This window comes from Plectropomus leopardus, chromosome 8 (assembly GCF_008729295.1).
Source record: "Plectropomus leopardus isolate mb chromosome 8, YSFRI_Pleo_2.0, whole genome shotgun sequence".
Lineage (NCBI taxonomy): Eukaryota > Metazoa > Chordata > Actinopteri > Perciformes > Serranidae > Plectropomus > Plectropomus leopardus.
This window is the reverse complement of record NC_056470.1, coordinates 30,142,904-30,167,662: the sequence shown is the minus strand read 5'-3', so window position 1 is coordinate 30,167,662 and position 24,759 is coordinate 30,142,904. Positions and strand designations below refer to the sequence as shown.

Sequence of the window (24,759 nt, the reverse complement as noted above, 5' to 3'; positions counted from 1 at the left end):
TGCTGGTTTGTTCTTCCAAAGGCAGCAATTTCCACCCTGGTGGCTGCTTTGGGGTCAAACTGCTGGTTCACTTTGAGATGGATATTAAAATAATGATGTGAGTGGGTCATGCTTCACATGCACAATGATAAAAAAAAAAAAAAATCTCACCAAGAAGGAGCGGGTTTTGATTGCACTAGCAGAGGGATTAATATGCTCCCCGTCAGCCGTGGCAGATGTAAGTTATTTTCATGCAAATGTAAGGCAATTTTCTACTTAAGACAACATTTATTTTCTTTAGAGTCATTGTCATGGGTGCTTGCCGGAGCGCTGGCAGTGTGACAGAAAATGAAGATTTGTAGGTGCATCTGCTGGATTGGGACAGATGAGGTCTAGAGTCAAGCTGGAATCCCTAAATTGATGCCAGTTGGTGACAATATACCAGACTGTTGTTGTTTTGTTGCAATCTGGGGCTTTTATTCAAACCACTTGAGAAGAAAACAAATGCAGCAGGAAATGTTACATGATTTGGAATCAGTGACCTTGTAAAACTAATTTGGTGTATGAATTTTTGTGCACGCAAAAAGAAAGAAATATCTGATAATCAGCTCTGACTCCAGACTCACGTTCACTTGTTGCAGTGGCAGCAGATCCAAGCCTGCAACCACTCATATTACACCTAATTTTCTATAAATACAAATCCTGTGGACACTATTTAGAAAGGCGTGCATCATTTTGCACTCACAATCAAGGTCAACAAATCAAAATCATGAGCACTGTCATGACTGCAAGAATCAAGACTCCAAAAATAACCCAGCTAACTTCATTAAATACTCCAGAATAATCTCGCTAACACAAAGCAGAAGCAGCTCATCAGAGAGAAGAATGATGCAAACTGGATGCATCATCACTGTAACTCAATAAGCTGCATGAGGAGGCAGCTCAGTTCTAATGAATGAGCACAAATGGTAGTAAAGGATCCAGAGCAACACCTGCGCTTAAATAGGCGAAAAGACCTTAAATGCACAAACAGAGCGGGTGTTGTAAACCATAATATTTTATGGTCACACACCACCATTCAATGTAGCCGTGGCACAGCAGTGAAATATAGAAACCGGCTGGGCTGCCACCTTATCAGAGCCCGCAGCCTTAAAAAATGAAAAATGTCTCTCTTCAGTTGTCTCTCCGCAGTGTCGGAAATTAGCGCTTTTGCAGCACAGCGTGGCTGTAGCGTGGGATTCAAACAAATATTTACACACTGTGGAGCACATTAAGCACTCACCTCTTCCGTTAAACTGGATCTCCCGGTTATCCCGTCCCCCTCCAGCGCTGTCTTCTCAACTGATGCGCTAAGACTCCACAGTGAAAATTTCCAAACGCTCTATCTGGGCAAAGCGTCTCTTTTTCGGGGATGCTTCTGCGATTTTATATTCACGAGTTCTCCCGGTACATGTGGCTACGGAACCTGTTAAGCAGCGGCGGCGGCGTCATTCATTCAAAACCTTCATCACGCCGAGTGATTGCAAATTCAGTGCGTAAACTTCGCAGCAGAGCCGTCACCATCTGAGCTGACCTGCTGATGTGACTTTACGAGACCGTGTCAATGAAACGGCACATTCCTTCAGTTTCAGCGTCCTCCTCCTCCTCCTCCTCCTCCTCCTTCTCCGGTGCGGATCTACACAAGGTTATGTAGAAGCAGCGGTCACGCTTGCCATCGTCCGCCGGTGAATGTGCGCGCGCGTGTGTGTATAGTTCAGACCCGCAGCGTCGCTTTCTCACAGGCGCTCTGCCGGACTGACACAGATTAGCGGCTCCATCAATGTACAGTAGTGTGTGTACGCCGCCACTGGCACACTGCGCGTTTAAACCCAGCCCCCTCACACTCCGGCTCATTATGGTGTTAACTGTTTCCGCCCAAAGAAAAACATTAATAATGGATATGTTAAAGAAACATTTGTGCAGAATTTACAGATTCGATGTTGGAGCAACATTTAGGACGACATACAAGGAGGAAATATATTCTAACAACATAAGCACTTTAGTGCCCGAAAAAAAAAAGGTAAATTGCAATCCGCAATCCCTATTCAAACTGAAAAAACAACAAAAAAAGATGCTTAAATTTTGAACATATTTAGTATAATTTACAGTTTGGATAACTCTCTGTAGAAGGATATATATACAAAATAACACAAAAAAATCTTTCGCTTTAGAAATCTCTCTAACTGACAATACTGATATTGATATTAGACTATTGGACTATTGGATATTGCTTAGCATTTATGAAAATAAAATGTTTCTTACCCACCAGTTTTGTCTGCGCAGCACAGACTGAAGTCAGTCAGTGACTCTCTTCCATCCAACTCTGTTTCTGTTAGAATACTGCCATCTATGGACCAAACTGTGAACCTGACCTCATACATCTCTAACTGCCTCTCTCTCTCTTTTCTCTCATTTCCTATGACTCCCTCATTATTGTATTTCAGCTTTTCTCTAGTTTTAAATGAACTTTCTGACTTGCTCTCTCATTCTCTCCGCCTCAGAGATGTGTGTATCTCGCCGCTCACCAGTGCAACCGAGCAGCTCAGGATTGTTCCAACTTTGGCGATAACAATCACAGAAACACTGAGTTGTCAAATCCTTGAGGTTGTGTCTATAATTTGCAGCGACATCACTGACATAGTGCCCTACATCTGTGTTTTGTGCCATACTTTGATGGAGTGTCTGCAGGTATCAGACGCTTAAATCTGATGCTTTTTAAAACCATTAAGGCCCAGTGTGTAGGATTCAGGGATATATATATATATATATATATATATCAGAAATGGAGTATGAAATAATAAGTATGTTTTCTTTAGTGTATTATCACCTAATAATAAGAATCATTGTGTTTTTGGTACCTTAGCATGAGGCATGAGCCGTCTACATAGGGTGCGCCATGTTGCATTGCATATTTCTGCAGTAATCCAGAATGGATAAACCAAACATTGGATCTAGATGAGGCCATTTGTGTTTTCGCGTTGGCCACTGTAGTAAGAAGCCAGACTGCAATGAGCAGCGCCGGAGTTACACTGTTTGTAATGTTAGTGTGCTTTATTCAGTGTTTCTAGCCATTTAAATCACCGGCTCTGTATGTTTTGGAGAGGAAGTGACCTTTGTGGATACTTTAGCCGTCTGAATGTCTGGATCTTGAGTCACCAAAGAAAAAAGGTGACTCTTCATTAGTGTGTTGTTGGACTAGCTTCCCACAGCGACATGTCAAAGTGCATCAGATATACTAGTTCTTAAAGCTGTAACGGCTTTATTTGGTTTTTGATCACATTAAATCCCCAGGTTTGTTTGTTTTGTAAGAAAGGGACATCTATGAATAATTCGGCTCACGGTAAAAACCTCCTGAACGTCTGGATCAGAAAAAGGTGAGCACACATTAACGTGTGAGAGAAAAGCGGTGAGCATGTTGTGGATGAGCAGCCCATCCCCGAGATGCCAAACAGCATCGGAAACTCACTGATTTGTAACGTGAAACTGCTTTATTCAGTGTTAATAGCCGTTTTAAACGCCTGGTTTGTTTCATTTGGAGAGGAAGAGACCTCTGGATAATCAGCTCCAAGTAAAAACATCCTGAATAAGGAAAACTGAAGGCTTTCTAGCTGGGAGAAGTTTTAGATGGATGTAATCTGCAATTCACTGCTAGACGCCACCAAAGTCCCCTAAATTTTACACACTTCACCTGTGAAGATAATTTTAAAGCAAATTTAGGACCAACTTTATATATATATATATAGCAATTGTGGCTATTAAGACCTCACAAACTAATACTATTTAGGAATTTTAAGGCTTAATGTTTACCAATTTTGATTTCACAAATGTTAAGACTTTTTAGGGACCCTGTGTGAAATCTGATTACTTGTGCTGCAGACACCATTGTGCAGACACCAACAGGAGGGAACCCAAAAAGTACTTGCCAATCATTTTTCATTTCTATCCATAAGTGATAAATCTTTGATAAGTGATCTCAATATTGGCAGCCAAATGTTGACTTTTAGCATTTTTTTTACATGACTGAAACTGTGTGTTTTTCTATTAGTCATTGAATGACATTGAAATAGTTATACAACACATCAACACCAACCCCTCATCTTCTTGCATCTGTGCCCTCGGTGGGTTATGACAAAAAGTAGGCTATCCACATTCTCTGATGCATCAATAATGCAGAGTGGGGAAAAGGGAGCCAGTGTCTGCCATCAAAAGTATTGCAAAACTGCCAGGAGGAAGAAGATGTGGAACAACCAGTGTAAGTACACTAAAAGCACAGCGCCCACTTAAAGACAGGGTCAATAGCTGGAGGGTGTCCATATTGGAATTCCACCGCACTACCTCTCAAATGGATCTTAGTCAACCCTGGGCGGCAGGGGTAATCAAATACAGACTTTTTCAATCCATTACTCACGGCCCTGTTTGGAGCAGCCCTGTTTGGAACAAGCTGTGATTTGTTTGATTGGAACATAACTCAATTCATATTGAAAGAACACAGAACTGTCTGGAATGGGTTTTGCCCGTTTTGTGAAGAGAGAAATGATAGATTAACCCATTTTGCGAGGTGAAGCTTGGTTATTACACACAGTACAATTCTATCAGTCATGTTTCACTGTAGGATACGTATCGATTGATGGAGGCTGGTTGCAGATTCTACGACTGTGGGGGGAAAAAAAAGGCAAGAAATTGTTTGAAATAGCACATATACAGTATGTGGCATTAATTACTAAGATTTTTAGCAAAAAGATGTATAAGAAATGCTCAGATTGTAGCTGTGATTAGCCTTGAATCATCAAATGTAACATTTATATAATTGTATTGAATTTTTTTCCAACTTCTTTAAAGTGGATTTTCTTTTCAATTACAGCTTAGTTGCCAGTAGAAAATGTTGGTACTGTACCCTTCTGCCAACCATGGATATTCACAGCATCATATCAGCATTTCTAAAGTGACATAGTACATGAGCTGACTCTGTCATTGAGAGGTGGAGGGGATGGTGGATGGTGTGACACCGAGACCACTGCACAGAACTGTGTGCGAACAACAAACAACAAAACTCGTTTTTTTAGCGAGTCATCCCTGCATTTCCATCAAGTTTAGGGCCACGAAAAGCAGTTCCTTTTTAGCGAAACACTGCTGCGTTTCCTGTTAGCATAGTGCCACAAACAAACAGTTGTTTTTTAGTGAGTTATCACTGTGTTTCCACAAAAAGCAGTTGCTTTTTTCCAAGACATTGCTGCATTTCTTGCCAGGATTGTGGTACAAAAAGCAGTTGTTTTGTCGTGAGACACCAGATATGTTTGTTTTGTAGCAACTTTTACTGCATATCCTGCCTTTTAAGACTAATATATACACAATAGAAACCCACAAAATGTGAAGAAAAGTATTTTCAAACCTATTTTCCTTATTAAACAGAGATATACAACTATACACCTTTCGAATTCAACTTTCTTTTTCGGAGTGACGAGGCTTCACCATAATTCATCATAAAACACACTTCCTTCAAACTTGAAGGAAACAAAATAAAACTCACCCAAATAGTCTGAGTTACTCTTGCTAGTGATCTAGTTAGTAAGTAACAATCACCAGCTTCGGTTTGGTCGAAATAAATCCTTAATTCACCAAGTTATACGTAAATAAAACATGCAGTTGCTCTCTAACATTTGGTGTCACGGCGTCTTTTGGCTCAGTTGCCTGTTCCACCAGTAGAGACCAGAGACTGATCTCTGGTGGTGCGTGCTGTGCACTATATACAATTTGTTATGAAGGTATTGAAAAACATAGCTGCAGGATTTCTAAATACCCTGGTATATCCTGTGATACCACCCAAGCATACGCTCAACATGCACAAATATCATAAGACAGTCAATCCAAGCCTGTGTATCATGTGCAGCACCACGTCTCTGCTCCTTCAAGCGTCTTCATTTAATGCAAAAATATGTTTGCTTATTGATGTGCTCATAACTCACAGATGCACCTCTTGTCCTAGACCTTCATTAAAGTGTTGTCTCTTACCTGCAGTAGCAGAGGGCTGTGTTAAGACGGTCCAGGTCCTCAGTGGGATAACTCAGCCACTTTCAGTCTTGGCATCTTCCCACCTCGGATCTGCAATCAAAGCACACATCATTGGCCATTAGGGTGTTGTCAGATAAGCAAGCCGTTGGCCACTTTATATCTATGTTTACATTTGGAGTCTGACCCCGTAGACCGCGAGTGTTTCTGTAAGGAGTGAGGTAAGATTCAAACCCCACAGTGGGTGAGAAGGTTAATTGCTAGAATTATGATTGTGCGATGTGCACTACCTACTGTTTATCTCCGGATGTACGGGGGCGGCCGGGTGCATGCAAAGAGAGGGAGTGATGCTGCAAGGCATGTGCGACGGGAGATAGAGAGACAGGGTAATTTGTGGCAAAGCAAAAAGCTTATTTGTTGGAAGATCAGTTTAGTGAGCAAATCAAACAGCGGTCAGGTGGAGGGGTTGTGCACAGAACTGGGAATGAGGCTCCCAACGGTAATGCGGAGAGATGGCCGGCTGCTGGGCTGCCGCTTGACCGTTTGCTGATCAAAGTGCTCGCACGCAGCGATTTCATACTAAGTTGGAAGGTTTCAAAGGGGCCTCTAGTGATGCCTTTAATTCTCTTTCCCTCAAGCCATGTTTGAAGATATCACGAGGGAATGTGGCAACCTGTCGACTTCACTGAAACTCCATTCCCTCTCTTCTCTGACCCGTGTGAGCAATCAGCCTGACTGGCGAGAAAAACAAATACCAGGAAACAATTAGATGAAAAACTAAACTGTCAATCTTATGCATGTGACGCCAATTATTTCTGTTGCAACAATAAACCATGTCATTTATTATAGGAAGTATTTATGCTAATCAATTTTTTTGACATTTAAATTAAGACTGTAGCTATCAATTATTTCAGTAATCAAGTATTCCACCTATTAATAGAGAAATTGGAAAAGAGATACTTTTGGCTTTTTTTGTAAGAGAAATAGTAAATAGTTTCATTAATGCACAAACAATTTGTTTTCTTTCTGGGAAAAAAAACATGTCTATTGCTTGAATTGCATTGAATAATTGGGCTTAAACTGATACTTACACCACCTAGTATTTTGCTTTTGGGGATATTTTATGCGTCACTGTGAGGGGAGGAGATGTGTGTGTGTTCTTGTCTGTGTTACTATCATAATATACCATGAATGAAGCTCAGGTTTTCACAAATTGACTGCAGCATTTTATTTTTGTGGTTATGTCCCCAAGTTAGGTTAAAAAAACCAAAAATGCTGCAGTCAATTTGTAAAAGCTTAACCAACCACGATATTTATTTCTTAAAAGTGAAATTTTCAACTTTTCAACAACTTTTCACTGCAGTGTGGGCAGTTTGTACAGATGAACTGTATTTGGCTTTTTTCCGTGCTGCCTGCAGCTCCTCGCTCATCTCCTGGCAGGGGTCCCCACAAGAGCATAGGTTTTGTTTCAACATTCATGAAGGACACATGAAGCAGAAACGTTAGGGGTCCTCCACCAGGATATTTTAGGCATCAGGGACTCAATTCCCTCCATTCTGTTTTTTTTCTGCACCTATTTGTGCCTTTTATTCATTAATTCAAGTAAAAAAAAAAAAAAAAAAAAAAGCAGAGCAAATGCACAGGTAAATATCAGGGGGGGGGGGGGTTGTCCTCTGCACCCCCCTCAAAATCTACACCTATGAGTCCCCAGGTTTCGCATCATCCAGTGGATTTCTCCCGAAGAATGAGAGAGGAATCCTAGAGACTGGCAGTCCAGAGGGAGGTTGAGCGCTGTTCATTTGCAGTTAAGATTACTGCCCAAATTGTAACGGCAGAGCTTTGTTAAGAGCTTTCATCTGAACATATGACTTATGTTAAATGCTAACGTTAATGTTACTTTGTGTCAGGTGGAGCGGAAACTTTCTGTTCAGATTTTGAAACACTGATGTTAGGCTATTCTGGCAGGATGGGTCATTTTTACAATAGACTCACTAATCAGAGTTTTTGTTTTGTTTCAGCTTGAAATTATCCCAAGCTTTGGGTTTTGCAGCAAATAATTTGCATTGATAATTTTCAGTAATCAAGTAACTTTGTACTTTCTCAAAGAATAATTTCAGCCCTAATCAATATTAGAGCTTTAATAGGTAACTTTTCTAACAAGTACATATTTCATATTTCCTGAAACTTCATCTAATACTTTATCTAAATAAGATAAAGTGAAAAAATCATACTCCTCTGCCTACTCTGTGCCTTGTTGCACTTCTACTTGCTTTACAGCACGTGAACGCAAACAACCAATCAGAGCCGAGGAGTCGCCAATGCAGCTGTCAATCCTGTCAATCACTGCTTGTGCTGTAAGCAGCGCTGTAACTACATCGCCTACGTCCGATCTCAAATGTTTTCAGAAATGAATTTTAGTGCACTGTTTAGCTGTGAAATAAGAAAGTTTGTCCAGCTGATGCTTGGTACATTGCCTATTTCTGACATGGCAGCCAGATCACATTTTACAGCTTAACAGTACACTAAATTGTGTTCCTGAAAACACTTGAGGTGAGAAAAAGGCAATGCAGTATCTTTTCATATTTGTTTAAAAAGCATTACCATCTATAGCTTTAATGTAAATGTTCAACATCCCAACAAGAAGGTGTAACAGATCACAGCTTCAAATATCTTTGCTCATACATACACATACATATGTACCTGATTTAAAACCTACATTTTCTCATTTCACCCTGCAGTAATGATCGGAGGGGCTTTATTTGTACTTCTCATTGCCGAGCTGTAGGCAAGAGAGTCCAGAATGCACAGCGTGTGTCTGGGGACTAGAATGTGCCTGGCATGTGAACCGGGTCCATTATGGAAGTCCACCCCCGCTACTTACATCCTACCATCCACCTGTGAGAGTGTGTACCGGATACACACTCAAGAGGCTCCAGGGACTACCGCCATGCAATCAGCAATTGCACACACATACACACTCTTGCGCACAGAAAGTGATTCGTACAGGTGGCCCATTACATCAGTAATGGCCCACTGACGGAGCCTCAGCAGCCCGCTACCATGTGGTGATGATCGTCCAGTTTTCCTGCTCTACAATGAGGAGAAATATCTCACACAGGAAAATATTAGAGGAGGGAGAGAGGTAAAATTAAATCTAACAACACTATACCCTGCTCAAGCTTTAGTCAACAAATTGCAACTATCTGGAGGACAGTGGCAGTCGTATCAGAGTGATGATCTCAGTGAGAGCACGCTTTCAACGCTGTGATTTTGTTTCCGTCCCCTCTTCAGGGAAAACAACCTGCCCTGAAGTTCAATTGAACACAATGTGACTGATCTGTGGCCCAAACGTGCGCGTCTCATCGGTGCCATCTCTTAAGCCTGTCAGGCTCCGTCAATGGAAAAACAAAATTAAAATAGCAATTAATTTCCACAGAGATGCAATCACAGGGGACGTGGTAATTGCAAGCTGCTCTGATATGTTTGCTGAGTGAGGCATTGTATTAAATTGTATTTTTTTTAAATTTATTATTATTTTGTCCTTGCTCGGAGGCTTTCCATGAGCTGCAGCCTTGTGCTGTAATCTCACACATCAGACTCGTGGCAACAAATCATGAACTCAGATGTCATCAGTATGAAAACAGGGCACCTCGAAAATAACATCAGAGAGAGCGAGCGAGTGACAGAGGGAGAGCAAGTGGCAAAAGTACAGATGGTCTATCTTTCAACACATCAGTGCCACAATTGAGCTGTCAGAGAAGATGAATAATGATGATATAAAAAACAGTTAAGTAATTTGTGCCCACAGCACTAAGTAATTTACACTCCTGCTTAACTGCAAGGTGAGCAAAATCCAAAACGCCTAAAAAGAAAAAAAAAGGTAGACTTAATTTGATACAGTTTATGCATCATGCACAACCACCAACATGGATGCTCGCAACTACAGGATGGGTAAAAATGAGCGAGAAAAAGAGCAAAAGAGACAAAATTATCAAAAATATTCTCACAATGAGAATGCCTTCCATTAGATAGATGGCTGTTATAACAAGATGCTTATCAGAAAGTGAATCTCAGGAAATTGCTGGCTATTTATTTTACTGGGGCTGCTCACTTTGCCTCCACTCTTGATAAAGCATTTTGTTTTAATTAGACGCATTTCCACACTCCTCCAGGGATGACCTCTTATTATGGTGAAGTGGGCCTGCTTAGCAGAGCAGAGCAGCCAGGAACGAGCTTCCACCGTGCATCTCAATCATTCCTCATCCGCGCTCATCTCAGGGGCCCGGGACCAAATCAAAGGAGTCACTATTAAGCAGAACCAAATTGTTTAATGCAGTAATCTCCCGCATATTTTTCATTCCTTTCCCATTCGCAATTGGAAATGAGACATGGTGGAAAAAATATGATGCATTGTTTTGCATACTAATAAGGGACCTTGGATATCCTTATCCTTCACGCTTGCGGAGGATAGTTCCGCAACAATGAGAAACACATTTTCTGACTCATGAGTGTTACAGAGAAAATAAGACAAACGCTTTATCCGTAGTATCTGTAAAGGAGAGGAGGGAAAATCCTGACAACTGGCTGCGTTGGGTGGGATTACTGTTCTACCTTAGCTCACTTTTTTGATAGCGGCTATTTACAGTGCCGGGGGGCAAGCTTGCAGAACTGAAACATGATTTTAGGGCTTATGAGCCCTGTTAAACAGAGAGAGAACAACATATTCGGTCGGTACGCAGCATCTGCTGCTTCCTGCATTGCATCAATATAAAAACAGTTGACTTGTACTGAGCTACCAGATGTATGTGGGTGAGGAACAAACACTGCCAGATATACCAACAAAATATTGTCGGATTGCAGCCAAGCTGACATTTGCTTTTGGACGTGAGACAGAAAATATTAGACTCTTCTTTAAAGGATCAGTGTGTTAGATTTAGAGGGCTTCCTTCAGTCTTTATTGATCATGAGGTTTTTACTGTGAGCTGAATGATCCACAGAGGTCTCCTCCGGACCAAAACAGATGGACCGAGTGATTAAAACAACAGGTGGGACCAAGTCATAGTTTTCCAAGTCATAAGTAAAGTCTAAAGTCCATACTTTGAGTTTCAAGTCCAAAACAAGTTATAATTTACTCAAACCAAACGTAATGCCATTTTAATGACAGCATACTTTAAACTCGTTGGGTTTGAGGGTAAATACCAAGTCTTTTTCATTTGTGTTTAAGTTAAACAGCCTTTTAGTGTTTTTAGTCTTTCTTGATTTTGTAGAGTCTTACTCGAGTCTAAGTCATGTGACCCAAGTCTACACCTCTGATCAAAACCAGTAAAAGCACTGAATAAAGCAGTTTCACGTTACAAATCATTGGTCTTCAACGCTGTTTGGCATGTAGGTGACAGGCCGCTAGTACAACACCTGCTGATGTGTGCTCACCTATTCCTAATATAATATCCAGACGTTCAGGAGGGTTTTACTGGGAGCTGGTAATCCGCAGAGGTCTCTTCTTCTCCAAAACAAACGGACCAATTGATTTAAAATGGTAAAAACACAGATTCTTATTGTTTATTGTATAAAGCACTTTGCATTGCAGTTTTGCTTGTATGAAAAGTGCTATACAAAAAAAAAGTCTGATTGATTGATTTGGTTTGTCCATTCTGGGCTACTGTAGAAACATGGCAGTGCAACATGGTGATCTCTGTAGAGGACTCACTATATGTAGATACAAACAACTCACTTTAAGTTAACAAAAACACAATTCTTCTTTTTTCCAGGAGATTATACACTAAAGAAACCATTACATCATTTTCCATTCCTTCCAATACATCCCCCTAAATCCTTCACGCTGGACCTTTAATCAGAAAGAGTTCATGCTTTCCTCATGTCATTTCATTTGGTTAGCTCCAACCAAGAGAGGAGGAGAAGAGGAAAAGATAGATAGAGGACAAAGCAATTATATTCACCATTACATGCCATCACGCCTGATCTCCAAGGTATGAGCGGGGGGAGAGCGGCGAGGCAGAGGGTGAGACTGATGAGAGCTTACCAGCAGCTTGAGACCTGCTCTGCTCCAGACAGGGATTTAGGTCTTCTGCCTGCCTGTCCATAAGGTAGCATACAATCACAGTGATACCTTAATCCAGCCTGGCCTTTCACAAGGGGCCCCAGCCAGTGGCTCGTCCAGATATGAAATGTAAATGGGGGGATTGAGGATGTCAATACGGAAATGCCAGCACCACAGCCTGACATAGTCATTAACTCCTTCATTTTTGTCCTTAGGACCACAGGCGGAAAAAATTAAGACATGGAATACGTGACAGAGGACACGAAACACACGTATGCTCGCACAAACATGATCATATAACGCAAACAATCAAAGACGCAGGGGACAAAACAAATCTGGTTTATGCTAATCATTTTCTCATGTTCCGTATGGTCCATATTCATCATCAGTAATTCCATGAGCTACATTATTTGCATGAACAATAATCCATGTTTTCACAGCTGGAGGTTCTCAGGTTTTGCAGCGTAATGTAAAGGGCTGCTTTGAGCTTTAACTTCTTGCAAAGCAGACAGCAGCGTCTCTACTATAGCATCTGGATACTTACACCAGGTCCTTCAATCATTTTGCCAAAAGATTAAAATTCAAATTAGATTAATTCAAAGTTTCATTTCTTAATCATGAATTATTCACCGATGAAATAGCTCAAAAGCACCACCAAATGTATCCTGTAGGAGTTCTGGGCTATCATTATCTATAAAAATGATATTAAAAATGTAGGTTTTGCCTGAGGACTGCCTTTAAAATTCCTCATCTGTTCTCCCAAAGACGTTTCTGAGGCATATCGCCTTTGCAACGTCTTTCACTGAATGCATGCAAAGCGAGCAGAAGTGTAACTCTAAATGCAATGAAATGTGCATCAATTTCAGACACGCAATGAATAAACACACTCTGATGGCTCGAGAATGAATTGATTCTGTGAATACAGAGAAACGCTGTTTCAAAACCTTTTTCAAGTGATGCTTTCAAAATATAATAAGCAAGAATGGAAATGACCTTCTGGGATGGAGGTTGCTGTGGTGTGATGAAGAAAATATGAAATCGCCATATTTGGATTGTGGATCTCTGACTCCTCTAACCTCTCATAGTTGCTGAGGGGAACAAAAATGGAATAAATTGCAAATTATTTGATGATTATTGATGGAGGATCTACATCGACAGTGTTCATCTAACCTATCCAACACATGCAGTTATAATGCACTACAACAGCAGCTTCATTTAAACACCACAAGCAAACATGACAACTTGACACACACTCTCTGTTGCAGTTAGTTTAAATAATTGGTAGTATTTACTTTTCTGCTGAGTATGCCTATTCAATACCTGTTTACTCTCCAATAACCTACCCTCTATTACTGCTAATGCAATTACTCTTGGTGTCAATATTAAGGCAGCACAAGTGTGCATTGTGTCTCCATAATTACACAGTTGCTTATCTCCCATTCATAAAGCTATTCTATTTCATTACATGCGCCACGATTTACTTTACCATCTTCATCATACATACAAAAACTCATGTGCATCTGGCACTGTCCACTGAGTGTCATCTTCAAGAAACGTCCATAATTTTACTCAAGTTATTTACTCATGAAATGTCCCCAAGCATGAGATGTTCAGGGTTTTTTTTGTTTTGTTTTTTTAAATTGTGACCACTGCTCTAACAAAATCAGCATCTACTGGCCAAGTATGTGTACACAAACAAGAAAACTAACTTCAGTTGGGGCAGTTTGTATTTTTCATGGCCAGTATGGTACAATATATACAACCAGTCAGTGTCTCCTCCACACACACATCTTCACTATGAGTTAATGCTTCAACTTTGCTGGTCAAAGTTCGCAAAAGTTGAACTCCACACATTGCAAAGATGTAAATCTGTAAACATGTTTTGCTAACGCAGCAAATATTTTATTCACCACTTCACACACACTAAATGGAAGTGAATGGGCTGCAAATATTCGCCAGTGTTAACTTCATGCCTTTAAGTTGCTGTCATTGGGCGCCATTCAGGAATAACTTCCTGAGTTTTTCCATATATTTGTTTTCAAGAAAGTCAGATTCAAGACATGTTCTTTAACAGCAGAATTACTCAAACCTTGTTTCTAAAAGAATGAATCCCATTGTCCTCGTAGCACATGCCAGTTAATCTTCATTAGCATAGGCAAACGCCCCTCCAATCACCATAAAAGGGCATGAGATCGCAGGGCTAAAAGTAAAGGGAAGAATGTTTAAACTCAGCTCTGAAGTGAGTGGATCACCAAACTCCTAATATAAAACAACTTTCTGAAGGTGCTTCTGCAGGAACTAAACACCAAACAAGCCACATGTCCTTTCACGCTTAAGCTGTCCTATCTGAAAAAGGCAAAAAGGCCCCAAAAAAACTTAAAAAAAAGAAAATACTGGTTAATGTCAGAGTCTTCATGAAAACTACGTGACTGGGTTTTAAAGAGCCTTTTTTTAAAGAATGGGTGGTGAATGAGGTCCATAATACTATCATACAGGCCCAAGAACAATTGCCAGAAAGATAGATCTAGACGTACAGCTAAAAACAAAGACAACAAAGCTGTTTTTATGGTCATCCATACCAGACTGACGTCTCTGATGCCTCATCTAAAGTTGGCTGCAACAAAAAGCACAACAAAGATGATGGCAACAACAGAGGTAGTGCAGTTAGAGACCACGTCTGTCCCTGAATGTGACTTGTGTGCGCCCTCTCTCTCACTCTTCAACAGGAGACCCTAAGGTCTTTCACTGCTGCCTGTAGACACCGGGGCACAGAAAACTAATCTTTCACAATGTCTTTCCTTTTTCTCTCCCCCTCCACCGCATGGCCTTTTGTTTGTGTGTGTTTGAGAGAAAGTGAGAGAGCACATCGCTGTTTCCTCCCCAGAGAGCAATGACCAGCCAAACCCCCCTAAGATCCTTAGTAATGCTACTATTTCTGTGCAGCCTGCCCTGGCATGTGCCCTGTGCTGCACACCAAACACCGCTGATGGCAGGGAGTCTCTGCATGATTATCAAAGACAACCCCGGGAGCACTGATCCTCACTCCTGTTTTCAGGGTTTTCATTCTTTTTCTTTCTTTTTTTCACTCAGTGAGGCAAACACGTTGTTGCAGGATTTTTGTGGTCACAGGAAATGTCAAATAGGAAAAGAAAATGTAGCTGTCGCAGCCACTTTCTGGAGGGTGCATGAGAATTGCAGAAAGAGGCATCTTTCTGTGTGACTTCAGCTAAAAATGGAACCAAATGTTATTGCTGTTAATGCCAGATGATAGTGGAGAAATGTCTGGATTGCGTGACACTGGGTCTGTTTTGTTCCAGGGTGTATTTTTCTCCTTCTCGTCTCATATTGCCTGTCTTCTCCTCTTGATTTTTTTTTTCTTTACACGAGATAAGAAAAACAATCACTGACATGAATGTGTAATGATGACTTCGGATTGTCTCTTGTCTTAATACAAGAAAAAATAATATGAAATTTTAAAACGTTTAACTTCACAATCAATTATTTTTTTCACATTTAAAAAGGCAAAAAGTGCAATCCCATAGCTCACAAGACAGTAAGTGCAGCGCCTCATCGTCGCCTTATTTTTTACAGTGCTATGATACTATTTATTCAAGCCATGTATGCTGTCATGATGAATCTCCAACATTTAGAGTAGAGGTCAACAGATTATGGGCCTGGCCGATTTTTGGGGCCAATATTTGGCATTTTACAGATTATCTGTATCAGCATGTTATTTTAAAAATCAGCGATAAAATTAATCAATTAAAAAGTGCAAAGAAAGTGTCAGTATGGGAGGAACTTTTCCTTTGTAAAACCTCTGGGAGCTATTTTTATTAATTCATTTTTAAATTTTCACTTGATTTTATTAAAAAAAAGTTGTTTGGAATTTGCTGTATTTGATGTTAAAAGTTTCAGTTTTGAGTAAACATTTGCTAAAGTTTGTTGGAGTTTGTTATATTCCAAATTATAAATACTGACAGAAAGATTTTCATTTTTATTGTAAATGCACATGGGTTCCAAATATCAGTTATCAGTTTCATTAACTACTCATAATTGGTATCGGCCCTGAAAAACCAATATCGGTCGACCCCTAACTTAGAGGCCATGAGAGCTGGTGCACAGTCATTCGCCAACACTCCTCCCTGAGTCATGTGCCCACGAAAATTACAGATCTGTCACAATAACTGCAATACTGCCACACAGCTCTACTAACTGCCAAACCGCAGAGGGATGAAGAGCAACCGTGTTTTTTCTTGTTCATGGGAGCGCTGCATATTTACACTATGCTACAAATGCCAGCAGTGTGATGTGCATTTATTGTGTGCTGAGCACTGCATGCTTACTGATTTTTTTCTGGTCGCTGAGAGTTAAAAAAAAAAATCTGCCGTATTGCTCTTCAGTGCCATGCATGTAACAATGAAAAAATATCTAATTTGTTTTTAAAATTCTCTCTTTTTCATTTAAAAAGCAACACTATACTTTATAATATCTAAAAATAAAGCTTATTTACAAAACACTGAAATCAGGATAAATTCAGTAATAAGCAAAAACAACAGAAAAGTAACTAATACTGCATATCCTGCTGTAAAGTTACTCTAAGTCACAGCATGGGACATTTCTTTACCACAACAGAATGATGAACCTGACTTTCCTAAATATTAACTGGATTCTGCATTCATCATGCACCTCTGTGCCCAGAAGTCTTTTGAATGAGTTCTGCAGCAAAAGATAAAATATGATTTCACAATTGTTTGAATGATGTGTTCAAAAGTAACCCTGCAGTGCCCAGGAGGGTGGGCATCATACCCCTAAACACACACGCCAAGCAAAAAATGAACATAATAGTCCGTCTCTGCGGATGCACCATTGCTTTTGTTGCCTTTTTTGTTGATACTTGTGGCTAATTAGCAACTGCATTCTCAGTGGTATTACAATGTCAGTAATTTTAAAAAAAGGGGTTGTCAGGGACACCCAGTGTGTCTCTGCGTGAGCTGAAACAGCTCTGCAAAAAGGCAGTTAAATGTTTATGAGGCACGTCAGCACAGAGGTTGAATCTGCAGCAGCAGACAAGGCCAAGTTCAGCTGGATGTCAGCACAGCCGTATGTACTCTCCACGGCCTCACAACATGTATCACTATTACCAGGAAACAGAGTGAACGGGCATTTAATTGGCCTTTTAATTGCAGTGTAAACCCATGTGGTGAACCCGACCATCAAAGCATAATTTTCCCCCTGAACCATGGTCCGTCTGAGGCACCAGTTATTTTTTAAGACTTCTTTGTGCAGAGCAGATGGAGAGGCATGTTGGAATAGATCCCACATTTCAATATCCTTTCCAAAAAACGGACGATATTGGGGTCTCAGCGAGTCACCCACTTAGGCTGTTTCACATCATAGCATCAGTCTGCAAAGACTGGAAACCATCATCTGCTGATCACACTGCACTTAACCCTCTGTTATTATTCATTATGTCATTTTAACCATTAAAACAGCTCATCACATTTCCAGTACAATAAAATATACAGTCTTTGTTCACATAATAGAAGAACAGGGATAAAAGCTTTCATAAGAAGGACAGTGGTGAGTTTGAGTCAGAGTTGGGTCAAATTCTGGTTTTACCAGACCAGTGTACAAACTTTTGATTTTATGCAAACCAGCTGAACTGGCATCTGTCATTATGACACATTCTGACAAATTTTAAAAGCAGCTTAAGTCAAAGTGCTAAGTCCAACTCAAATTGCATTAGTAATAAGCAATATCACAGAGCGATTAAAATAATATTATGATTATAAACAGACTAACCGAGCCACTAGTGTCCAATAGGTTGTGTGTAATTTCCTGCCAGGCTGACGCGGCTAGTGTCGGCAACGTCAAAGAGATCAAATTTCAGCAGAGGGGGGAGGTGTTGCACACCATGTTTGTACTTTTAGGGCTGATGAGAGGAGCAGATTCATTCTCTTAAAAGACTAATACTGCACCAATATGGCAACATTTTGGATTCAATGTTGAGGAAAGAGGCGTCCCTACCAGCTGCAGGTGTGTCAGCTGAACTTTCGTTGGACACTGTTACCATTAATGCCCTCTGCTCGCTTTGAAAGTGCCGCAGTGGAAGAGGACCAGCTGATTCATAAAGTTGAAGGGATGAATGATTTATATGAAACCTCCTTTTTTTTTTACCACAAAAATCTAAACGCAGTGTCAGCTAGCTTTAATGACCATCTCTAAAAACAAGCAAGGCTAACATTACTTGCTGTTAGCTATACTGTATGTAATTTCTGGTTAATATCACAACAAAAAACATGTTTTCTGATTTAAAATGCAACATTACAAATGTAGGAGATAGCAAGTAGGTTATTCACTCATCTTTTAAAAAGTTACTTATCTGGACCGATCTCAGCACAAAGCTGATAGCTATGTGATTTGTTTAGATGAAGTAATGGAAGTGCATATTTAGTGGATTCAGAGTAGACAGAGAGCTCCAGTGTTACATGATGCTTTGTGATAGTCAGACGAGTGTTTTCTGTTGTTGGGACACAGTGTCATTATGTTCCACTGAGGAGCGGCTGCTGAATCAAGTGGCACACTTAAAATTTGGTAAACCAATCCGGTCCAGTAGCTTATTATCAAACTGGTTTGAAAATTTTCAAACCACCTGCTTTGTGTGCATTTTTTGGTGGGAAGTCATTCTGAAAAAATTACACAGAACCTCTTCTGCACAGTTTGCAGCAATGCAGTGTTCGATTTCTCCTAAACTCTCCGCTGACAGACAGAATAAGCTGCCAGTCAGCCAGTCTATCCCGTCCACCTGCAAAAGTGTTGATTTGCCTGTAAGCCGCCCAAGGCTGATTGATTCCTGAGTGAAAGCTTCAGGCGCATGATTGACACCACATGATTACTGTTCACACATGACTGCCGTTTGCCAGACTGCAGGCCTCATCACATTATGACCATAGATAGGAAAGCAGCAAACATTAAGATTACTGTACGCCCCTCCTGAGTGCGACACAGCCGCATTTTCTCAAGACTATTTTGCAGCTCATGTGCATTTTCAAGTGTTTGAGTATGGTTTGTTAAGCTTCAATATTTATTAACTTTGAGATTTTCTACAGAAAAGTCATTTAATGTGAAATCCATAAGGCCATATTCCTAATGCAGCATGAAGCTAGCTTCCCTTAGAGAGTTATAGAGTTAATGGAACTACGACCCAATGAGACGTCGCGGATGAAAGAAAGAGGAAATACACATTTCCTTTGTTGGAAAAAAGACTGCAGTTTGAAAGCTACAACTATGTGTTTGGGATTTCTGCAGCTTGTTAATGGGTGCATAACATCGTGTGTTTGTCATGGATAAAAGAAAAAGCAGTGTACATCTCTTGACGGTGAAGTAAATTATCCATTTCTAATGTCCCATTGCACCTCCTGCCCCCTGCGGAGTAGATAGAATTGGATCATAATTGAATCACTCGCAGCAATTATGATGGCATGCCCTTGGCTATACAGTAGGACAGTGTCATGATGACACGGTGCAATACACACTACCACACACACAGAATATGCATTAGCTCTTGTGTGCCTTGACTCCAATAAACAAGGATAATCTCTTCATTTTCAAAGTCTAACCTTTAAACCAACCATCTCAATTGGCAGAAGAAAATGTTTGCATTGTAGGTTTCTGCAAGCTACGGATATGTTACATTTGAATGTTTATACATATATTATCACTGTTTCTAAAATTCTGTATTTCCAATTGCATATAAATGGCTTGAATTTCTCATTTGATGGTGAAGGAGATTGTGGTGTGACACCTGAGCAAAATGGTCGTCAAGCTGTAGACTATTGTTCGAGACCAACAACAAAAACTTGTCTTCTTTAACGAGACATTGGCCACATTTAAAACCATGACTGTGCCACTAAAAATAGCTTTTTTTGTGACATTGGCAGCATTTCCAACAGCAATTATGCCTCCAAAATAACGTGATTTTAGCAAATAATCAGCTGTATTTCAAGCTGTGACTGTAACACCAAAGCGGTGTGTGTTTTTTTTTAGCAAGAAACTGGTGGCATTTCCAGCCACAATCTTCCCACCGAAACCCAGTACTTTTAACGTGACATTGTGGCATTTCCAGCCGTGATTGTGCCACCAAAACTGGCTATTTTTTAGCAAGACATTGGTGGCATTTCTAGCTGTGATTGTGCCATTAACTGCAGATATTTTTAGCAAGACATTGGTGTTGATGAGTGTTTCCAGCGGCAATTGTGCAACCAAAATCAAGACATTAGAGACAATTTTAGCCATGATTATGCCACCAAACTGACATTTTTTGGTGCGTTATTGGCAACATTTCCAGCTGCAACAGTACCACCAAATTAGGTTTTTTTGGTGAGACATCAGCAGCAGTTCCCGCCATGATTGTGCCACCAAAACCACAATGTTTTTAGCAAGATATCAGGAGCATTTCCAGCTGCGATTGTGACACAATTGTGACAACAGTGTTGTTGAAACCTGAATTTTAACATATCCACTACATAATAAAACACAAATAATGCCCGCATTATTTCTGATTGAACCAACACCAGTATCATTTAGGGATAAATACTTTTGCATTAGACATCCATCAAGAACACATTTGACTCAGAGCTTCCACTCTTGGGGTGGATGTTATTCTTGATGTTTAAAGTAAAAACCTCCCAAAAAAAATGGCGTTTGCGGCTTATATGTACCAACAGCAGAAAATGCTGTACCTCCGTATTTACCACATGACTGCACAGAAAGGCAGGACAGTAGCATTAATAGGAAAAGCTGGTCAGCCTCAGATGAATGCAGCCCTTTTAGCTCAAGCTCACCACCTCTTCGTTTAACCCTACCCATACACCAAGCAGCTAGACATCCCCAGTCACCTAGAGTTTTAAGGTTGCCAAGCAACAACTTCTCATGAGCGCGGTACACAAGCCGTACGGCTGTGCCTGTTCTGCTTGTTCACACAGATGTGACCATCAAGAGAGGCAGAGGCCAGAGGCAAATACATTTTTAAGAGACAGAAAACACTGCATGTGGCCCAGTCTTCCAATACTCTGATGTTTTAGCAACTTCTAAGAATACAGAGAGAAAGCAAATGATATGTGCAGTCATTTACTTTATTTTAGAAATATTTTTATAGCTCAGACAGCATGGACTAAATCTGCTCTTGCTGTGACTAAACATCTTATCTCAAAACACATCCAGGAGACAAACACAGGCAGCTGTAAAAAGGGACATGCAATTTATCTGAGCCTTTTATCTCAAATGAAGGAATCTTTCCCTTCAAATTAGCATAGGATTTTTGGTTAAGAACAAACAGGCACTGCATTAAGTACAGAACCTCTAAATTAACATAATTGTGTGGGCAATTACGCTAAAAGTGTGGACTGAGTCTTTTTCCAAAGTAAGCCTGATCTTGTTTTAGGAGATTGAATTTGCTAATTCGGTTATAGCCCACTATCTCCACCAGTGGCAATGACCCTGTGTTATGCCAAGACACTCACTGGGGAAAAAGGGGCTGGAAGAGGGTGTCTTGAAATTAGAACCGGAGGGTAAACACTCATCCATTATATACATTTCCTGATGTTCATGGCCCCCTTAGACTCTGACATATGCCACACACTGAATAGCTGGTTGCTGAATTACAGTTTAAACACATTACATTTAAGGAGCTCTTTTGTGTAAAAACATGCTTGGAACACCCAAAGCATAATTTAAAATGCATAAAGTCGACAGTTGGCCTTGGTGAATGTCTGACCCTCAGTTAGAGTATGTTTTCCTTTTTGAAGAACGAATACTGACTACTGCCGCTTGCTGGTGTGGAGTGTTATTTCCTCTCACACAGATGCAGAACATAAATGCCAGTTGGCCGTTGGCGGTAGTCTTGCAATGTATTACGATGCAACTCATTGGCCAAGAGAAAGGCAAGGTGAGGTGCCGCAAGAGTGGGCCTTTGTCGCCATTGGTTCTTTGTTGTCAGTTTTGTGTGTCTGAGCCTCAAGATGACTCACATACTGAATATTCCTCCTCAAAAATAAAAACTAAACATCTTAGTTCTATTGAAATTTAAGGCCAATTAAATCTAATATAATGCCATTACACTATGGTTTGTAAGCGGTTCCAGCCCTGTGGGAGTGCACGTGACTGTGGCTGAATAAAAATAAGTACTCCTGACTGCAAACACAGTGAGGTGTGAGATGACTTGAGGTGTATTTTTGTTTCTTTGAGTGTATGTGAGTGCAAAATGTGCAGGAGTCCATGGGTGAGCGAGCAAGCTGACAGGTATATTTGTTTGTCTTGGCCCCTGGCTGTGACCTTGGCTTCTTCTTTGGTTTGTTCAGCGTGAAACCAAATCCCTTAATCAATCCTTTAAACTGCCCTCACCTTTTCCACCATTAAAGCAATTACACTTTAGGCCATCAGGTTCTCCAACCCCGATAATAACGGTGGGTGTGCTGCTACCCCCGACTCTTGTTGTTTCAGGGCCTGTGGAGCCAATAACGAAGGATTTACACAAAGGTATATAATACTCCTCCAGCTAAACTTAAAGACAGTCCCACTATAGTAAAGTATTAATGACAAAAGCATCTGTTTCAGATTTGATTTTCTGCTTTCCGCGAAAAAACAATATCGATCTACAGTAAAGGGTTTTCTTAAATTTGATGATGTAAATGGTTGAGTGATTTTAGTAGAATACTTCTCTCTCCTCCTATGGATCACTACCTTTTCTCTTTCCCCTGCAGTAAAATCCACAAGAGGAGCTACTATTAGTCACAACTGAGACTGGTGTTGATATAGGAGACTGTTGCCGCATTGCTGAAAGTCCCCAGGTTGGCAGAAAAACACATCATAGAGTTGCAGGGGGAAATAGTGGAGCTGCTTTGGTATTGTTGGTTTGTAATGCTTTTTTTTTTCTTTTGAAATTAAAAGGAGGTTTGCATATGAAAACAAAGGAACCAAGCTGGATTTTCAAATGTCCAACAGTCTTTGAACATATCATGTGTTATTACACATCTTTGTGAAACAGAGTTCCATGACTTTTCCAGGCCTGGAAATTGCTATAAAAACATTGGTTGAAACTAGCCTTGTGTTTTTGCAACACTTCCGCGTACAGGTCGTTTCACAACTGCAACAACATACAACATTATCTCAGTTGCATCTTATTTCTCTCTGATCTGAAAATTCATGCTCGACCACTGATGATAAAATGACTTTACAGCCGCAACAGATGTGGACTTGTCCATGCTTCAAATGTATTCGTTTCACATTTGCAGATAGCCTTTCCCATTTAGCATGTAGCAATCTTGTTTCACTGCGACATAGCCAATATGCGAGTGTGCGTCCTGACCTCTGCTGACCTCTGCCCTTCACGGTTCACGCGACTTATATCGACTCCGAGGATGACTGCCCTCGCTAACTGCACATCAGTGTGTCCGCTCACACAAAGGCCGGCTTGCCTGTTATCAAAAGTCAGATCTGGCTCTGACTACAATCCATTTCCCTCCTCGCTCTGGGTCTCCTTTGGCACCTCATGACAGCAGCTTTTCCAGCTCATTTCACTTGAGATAGCCACGTCACGCAGGAGACGGGGACATCTCTGCGGTGACCCTGCCTCAATCAGCGATGCTTTATTTGATTGAGTTCTGTAGCGCTGCAAACAAGGAGGAGCAGATGACATTGTATCCTTGTAAACAGAAGCTGAGGAGACTCTGCTCTAAGGCACTGAGGTCTAAAGGGTGCGCCAAGGATAAGTGTTTTGCTTGATGAGCTTTTAAAAGTCAGTCTGGGTCCAAATCTCTTGAAAGGCTCATTTAACCCTGATCCTCCTCCTGAAATGGCAATTTGATTTGTCCGGTGGTTAATGCACTAGAGGACCCCTTAATGTAATTTGAAGGCAGGTGGGGGTGTCAGTGGAGGGGGGGGCGCAGGCAGAAATTATTTTAAGTAAAACTCCACAAAAGACTGGAGTGCTTTACAGTTCACCCCTAGCAGGACTGAGGGCATCTCGGGCTGATCACTGCAGCCTCTGATGGGACCAACAAAAGGCAGCAGTCTTTGGCTTTATCACACCGAGCAGGAGGACTTTGTTAGCTCCTCCATAATAAACTGAATGCAGCCAGCCACTGGGCTCTAATTGAATTTCCTAGCTTGGTAACTCAGCTGCTCACCTGCTACTATACCATTGTTGTTCAACAAAGTGCACCTCCACTGGCCTAGTTACTGCTGCCTCCATCCCCCCTTTCAGCCTGATGAAGCCAACACTTCGTCTACCACACTGGTTGGAAACAATGAGACCAGAGCAGTGTCAGGCATTACTTGGTAACACATTGTGATTACTTTTTTCAGAAAGTACAGCGGGATAAGGGACTCAGCTGGGGTGAACTGTGAAAGAAATTCAGCCTTAGAGTTATCCACTGGGACTGGCTGCAGGGCAGTGGGGGAACAGGTGGTGTGCAAACGTGGAAATAACACTCCAGAAATTGTTGCTACTTCTTTTCTTGTCTTTAATCTTTATTTTATGACATCTTTTCATTTGTTGTTGCTCTATGGGCAGAGCATGTCCTATGCTTATTTGACTGGAGATGAAATTATTTAATTGTGCGGCTTTTCGAGGTGGAAACAAGTCAAGTCCCAAATCCTTAACTTTGAGTTAAGGTCCC

At 40.8% G+C, this 24,759-nt stretch overlaps 1 protein-coding gene across 1 annotated transcript in view; it reads right to left on the bottom strand.

Annotated features, from left to right (window-relative positions):
* The window catches only part of plxna2 (plexin A2), a 266,646-nt gene extending 264,998 nt beyond the window's left edge, over window positions 1-1,648 (bottom strand). Inside the window, exon 1 of the mRNA XM_042491079.1 lies at window positions 1,553-1,648. The gene's annotated coding sequence lies outside the window, so the exon portion shown is untranslated. The remainder of the gene's footprint in view (window positions 1-1,552) is intronic.
* Between the last annotated feature and the right edge of the window lie 23,111 nt (window positions 1,649-24,759).